Below are 6,410 nucleotides of genomic sequence, written 5' to 3'. Positions count from 1 at the left end.
ATGAGTAGTCAGGGATGCAGGACTCACAGGCTTTCTATATGAGTAGTCATGGATTCAGGACTCTCAGGCTTTCTATATGAGTAGTCATGGATTTAGGACTCACAGGCTTTCTATACGAGTAGTCAGGGATGCAGGACTCACAGGCTTTCTATATGAGTAGTCATGGATGCAGGACTCACAGGCTTTCTATATGAGTAGTCATGGATGCAGGACTCACAGGCTTTCTATATGAGTGGTCATGGATGCAGGACTCACAGGCTTTCTATATGAGTAGTCAGGGATGCAGGACTCACAGGCTTTCTATATGAGTAGTCAAAGATGCAGGACTCACAGGCTTTCTATATGAGTAGTTGATGCAGGACTCAGGCTTTCTTTATGAGTAGTCGGGGGGGGGGATCAGGACTCAGGCTTTCTATATGAATAGTCATGGATGCAGGACTCACAGACTTTCTATATTAGTAGTCGGGGATGTAGGACTCACAGGCTTTCTATAGTAGTCGGGGATGTAGGTCTTACAGGCTTTTCAAATGAGTAGTTGATGCAGGACTCACATGCTTTCTATATGAGTAGTCGGGGGGTTCAGGACTCACAGGTTTTCTATATGAATAGTCATGGATGTAGGACTCACAGGCTTTCTATATGAGTAGTCATGGATTCAGGACTCTCAGGCTTTCTATATGAGTAGTCATGGATTTAGGACTCACAGGCTTTCTATATGAGTAGTCAGGGATGCAGGACTCGCAGGCTTTCTATATGAGTAGTCATGGATGCAGGACTCACAGGCTTTCTATATGAGTAGTCATGGATGCAGGACTCACAGGCTTTCTATATGAGTGGTCATGGATGCAGGACTCACAGGCTTTCTATATGAGTAGTCAGGGATGCAGGACTCAAAGGCTTTCTATATGAGTAGTTGATGCAGGACTCAGGCTTTCTTTATGAGTAGTCGGGGGGGGGGGGGGGTTCAGGACTCACAGGCTTTCTATATGAATAGTCATGGATACAGGACTCACAGACTTTCTATATTAGTAGTCGGGATGTAGGACTCACAGGCTTTCTATATTAGTAGTCATGGATGCAGGACTCACAGGCTTTCTATATTATTAGTCAGGGATGTAGGACTTACAGGCTCTCTATATGAGTAGTCGGGAGGGGTGGGGGGTTTAGGACTCACAGGCTTTCTATATAAGTAGTCGGGGTCAGGACTCTCAGCCTTTCTATATAAATATACCATATGCAGGAAGACCATTTACATCTTTCACCACCACAATAATAACTGAATACAAAGCAACAAGATGTTGTGTGATCAGGGGGGACTCATCGGCTATGGCGCTACCCTGACCTTAGTGACAGTGAAGGGTCCCCTCTATTCTCCTTTAATATACCGCCCCCCCCCACTCTACTGTAGAATTGCCCCATCTCCTGTTGTCTCCAGATTTCCTTCACGCTGTACTGTCACTTCTCTTCTCCTGCGGTATTTTCCCTCGCTACCCTCTTTTGTTAAGCCCTTCAATACAGAAATCTTCCATCAGCCCCTCTAATACCGCTCTGCCCTGTCAGCCCCTCTAATACCGCTCTGCCCTGTCAGCCCCTCTAATACCACTCTGCCCTGTCAGCCCCTCTAATACCGCTCTGCCCTGTCAGCCCCTCTAATACCGCTCTGCCCTGTCAGCCCCTCTAATACCGCTCTGCCCTTTCAGCCCCTCTAATACCGCTCTGCCCTGTCAGCCCCTCTAATACCACTCTGCCCTATCAGCCCCTCTAATACCACCCTGCCCTGTCAGCCCCTCTAATACCGCTCTGCCCTGTCAGCCCCTCTAATACCGCTCTGCCCTGTCAGCCCCTCTAATACCGCTCTGCCCTGTCAGCCCCTCTAATACCGCTCTGCCCTGTCAGCCCCTCTAATACCGCTCTGCCCTGTCAGCCCCTCTAATACCGCTCTGCCCTGTCAGCCCCTCTAATACCGCTCTGCCCTGTCAGCCCCTCTAATACCGCTCTGCCCTGTCAGCCCCTCTAATACCGCTCTGCCCTTTCAGCCCCTCTAATACCGCTCTGCCCTGTCAGCCCCTCTAATACGGCTCTGCCCTGTCAGCCCCTCTAATACCGCTCTGCCCTGTCAGCCCCTCTAATACCGCTCTGCCCTTTCAGCCCCTCTAATACCGCTCTGCCCTGTCAGCCCCTCTAATACCGCTCTGCCCTGTCAGCCCCTCTAATACCACTCTGCCCTATCAGCCCCTCTAATACCACCCTGCCCTGTCAGCCCCTCTAATACCGCTCTGCCCTGTCAGCCCCTCTAATACCGCTCTGCCCTGTCAGCCCCTCTAATACCGCTCTGCCCTGTCAGCCCCTCTAATACCGCTCTGCCCTGTCAGCCCCTCTAATACCGCTCTGCCCTGTCAGCCCCTCTAATACCGCTCTGCCCTGTCAGCCCCTCTAATACCGCTCTGCCCTGTCAGCCCCTCTAATACCGCTCTGCCCTGTCAGCCCCTCTAATACCGCTCTGCCCTGTCAGCCCCTCTAATACCGCTCTGCCCTTTCAGCCCCTCTAATACCGCTCTGCCCTGTCAGCCCCTCTAATACCGCTCTGCCCTGTCAGCCCCTCTAATACCGCTCTGCCCTATCAGCCCCTCTAATACCGCTCTGCCCTTTCAGCCCCTCTAATACCGCTCTGCCCTATCAGCCCCTCTAATACCGCTCTGCCCTTTCAGCCCCTCTAATACCGCTCTGCCCTGTCAGCCCCTCTAATACCGCTCTGCCCTTTCAGCCCCTCTAATACCGCTCTGCCCTGTCAGCCCCTCTAATACCGCTCTGCCCTGTCAGCCCCTCTAATACCACTCTGCCCTTTCAGCCCCTCTAATACCGCTCTGCCCTTTCAGCCCCTCTAATACCGCTCTGCCCTATCAGCCCCTCTAATACCGCTCTGCCCTGTCAGCCCCTCTAATACCGCTCTGCCCTGTCAGCCCCTCTAATACCGCTCTGCCCTGTCAGCCCCTCTAATACCGCTCTGCCCTATCAGCCCCTCTAATACCACCCTGCCCTGTCAGCCCCTCTAATACCACTCTGCCCTGTCAGCCCCTCTAATACCCCTCTGCCCTATCAGCCCCTCTAATACCCCTCTGCCCTATCAGCCCCTCTAATACCCCTCTGCCCTATCAGCCCCTCTAATACCCCTCTGCCCTATCAGCCCCTCTAATACCGCTCTGCCCTGTCAGCCCCTCTAATACCACTCTGCCCTGTCAGCCCCTCTAATACCGCTCTGCCCTGTCAGCCCCTCTAATACCACTCTGCCCTGTCAGCCCCTCTAATACCGCTCTGCCCTGTCAGCCCCTCTAATACTGCTCTGCCCTGTCAGCCCCTCTAATACCGCTCTGCCCTGTCAGCCCCTCTAATACCACTCTGCCCTGTCAGCCCCTCTAATACCGCTCTGCCCTGTCAGCCCCTCTAATACCGCTCTGCCCTGTCAGCCCCTCTAATACTGCTCTGCCCTGTCAGCCCCTCTCCAGGTCACAACTGCCCCATTAGCCCCTCTTGTCCAGCATTGCCCCCTTCTGTACCCTCTAGCAAAGGATTTCCTGTTATCAGCCTCTTTAGTCTAGCACTGCCCCCTGTTGGCCCCTGAAGGTCAGCACTGCCCCCTGCCGACCCCTCTTGTACAGCATAGCCTCAGTAGTCCCTCTAGTCCTGTCAGCCCCTCTAATATAGCATTGCTTAATAACAGCCCCTTTAGTTCAGCACTGCCCCCTGTTGGCCCCTCTAGTACAGCATTACTCCCTAAAAGGCCCCTTTACTACAGAACTACCCCATGTTAACCCCCTCCAGGTCAGCACTGCTCCCTGTCTGCCCTATAAGCCCCTCTATCCCCTGTGTGTCCCTCTAGTATAGCACTGTCCCCTGTTGGCCCCTCTAGTATAGCACTGTCCCCTGTTGGCCCCTCTAGTATAGCACTGCCCCCTGTTGGCTCCTCTAGTATAGCACTGTCCCCTGTTGGCTCCTCTAGTATAGCACTGTCCCCTGTTGGCCCCTCTAGTATAGCACTGTCCCCTGTTGGCTCCTCTAGTATAGCACTGCCCCCTGTCCGCTCCTCTAGTATAGCACTGTCCCCTGTTGGCCCCTCTAGTATAGCACTGTCCCCTGTTGGCTCCTCTAGTATAGCACTGTCCCCTGTTGGCTCCTCTAGTATAGCACTGTCCCCTGTTGGCTCCTCTAGTATAGCACTGCCCCCTGTTGGCTCCTCTAGTATAGCACTGTCCCCTGTGCGCCCCTCTAGTATAGCACTGCCCCCTGTTGGCCCCTCTAGTATAGCACTGTCCCCTGTTGGCTCCTCTAGTATAGCACTGTCCCCTGTTGGCTCCTCTAGTATAGCACTGTCCCCTGTGCGTCCCTCTAGTATAGCACTGTCCCCTGTTGGCTCCTCTAGTATAGCACTGCCCCCTGTCCGCTCCTCTAGTATAGCACTGTCCCCTGTTGGCCCCTCTAGTATAGCACTGTCCCCTGTTGGCTCCTCTAGTATAGCACTGCCCCCTGTCCGCTCCTCTAGTATAGCACTGTCCCCTGTTGGCCCCTCTAGTATAGCACTGTCCCCTGTGCGCCCCTCTAGTATAGCACTGTCCCTTGTTGGCTCCTCTAGTATAGCACTGCCCCCTGTTGGCCCCTCTAGTATAGCACTGTCCCCTGTTGGCTCCTCTAGTATAGCACTGTCCCCTGTTGGCTCCTCTAGTATAGCACTGTCCCCTGTTGGCTCCTCTAGTATAGCACTGCCCCCTGTTGGCTCCTCTAGTATAGCACTGTCCCCTGTGCGCCCCTCTAGTATAGCACTGCCCCCTGTTGGCCCCTCTAGTATAGCACTGTCCCCTGTTGGCTCCTCTAGTATAGCACTGTCCCCTGTTGGCTCCTCTAGTATAGCACTGTCCCCTGTGCGTCCCTCTAGTATAGCACTGTCCCCTGTTGGCTCCTCTAGTATAGCACTGTCCCCTGTGCGCCCCTCTAGTATAGCACTGTCCCCTGTTGGCTCCTCTAGTATAGCACTGTCCCCTGTTGGCCCCTCTAGTATAGCACTGTCCCCTGTTGGCCCCTCTAGTATAGCACTGTCCCCTGTTGGCCCCTCTAGTATAGCACTGTCCCCTGTTGGCTCCTCTAGTATAGCACTGCCCCCTGTTGGCTCCTCTAGTATAGCACTGTCCCCTGTGCGCCCCTCTAGTATAGCACTGTCCCCTGTGCGCCCCTCTAGTATAGCACTGTCCCCTGTTGGCCCCTCTAGTATAGCACTGTCCCCTGTCAGTCCCTCTAGTATAGCACTGTCCCCTGTTGGCCCCTCTAGTATAGCACTGTCCCCTGTTGGCTCCTCTAGTATAGCACTGCCCCCTGTTGGCTCCTCTAGTATAGCACTGTCCCCTGTTGGCTCCTCTAGTATAGCACTGTCCCCTGTTGGCCCCTCTAGTATAGCACTGTCCCCTGTTGGCTCCTCTAGTATAGCACTGTCCCCTGTTGGCCCCTCTAGTATAGCACTGTCCCCTGTTGGCTCCTCTAGTATAGCACTGCCCCCTGTTGGCTCCTCTAGTATAGCACTGTCCCCTGTTGGCTCCTCTAGTATAGCACTGCCCCCTGTTGGCCCCTCTAGTATAGCACTGTCCCCTGTTGGCCCCTCTAGTATAGCACTGTCCCCTGTTGGCTCCTCTAGTATAGCACTGTCCCCTGTTGGCTCCTCTAGTATAGCACTGTCCCCTGTTGGCCCCTCTAGTATAGCACTGTCCCCTGTCCGCTCCTCTAGTATAGCACTGTCCCCTGTTGGCCCCTCTAGTATAGCACTGTCCCCTGTTGGCTCCTCTAGTATAGCACTGTCCCCTGTTGGCTCCTCTAGTATAGCACTGTCCCCTGTCGGTCCCTCTAGTATAGCACTGCCCCTGTTGGCCCCTCTAGTATAGCACTGTCCCCTGTTGGCTCCTCTAGTATAGCACTGCCCCCTGTTGGCTCCTCTAGTATAGCACTGTACCCTGTTGGCTCCTCTAGTATAGCACTGTCCCCTGTTGGCTCCTCTAGTATAGCACTGCCCCCTATTGGCCCCTCTAGTATAGCACTGTCCCCTGTTGGCCCCTCTAGTATAGCACTGTCCCCTGTTGGCTCCTCTAGTATAGCACTCCCCCCTGTTGGCTCCTCTAGTATAGCACTGTCCCCTGTTGGCTCCTCTAGTATAGCACTGTCCCCTGTTGGCTCCTCTAGTATAGCACTGTCCCCTGTTGGCCCCTCTAGTATAGCACTGTCCCCTGTTGGCTCCTCTAGTATAGCACTGTCCCCTGTTGGCTCCTCTAGTATAGCACTGTCCCCTGTTGGCTCCTCTAGTATAGCACTGTCCCCTGTTGGCTCCTCTAGTATAGCACTGCCCCCTGTTGGTCCCTCTAGTATAGCACTGTCCC

The sequence above is a fragment of the Hyla sarda genome, chromosome 9 (assembly GCF_029499605.1).
Source record: "Hyla sarda isolate aHylSar1 chromosome 9, aHylSar1.hap1, whole genome shotgun sequence".
NCBI classification, from domain to species: Eukaryota; Metazoa; Chordata; class Amphibia; order Anura; family Hylidae; genus Hyla; species Hyla sarda.
The sequence above is the reverse complement of the archived record's forward strand: the minus strand, read 5'-3'. Positions refer to the sequence as shown.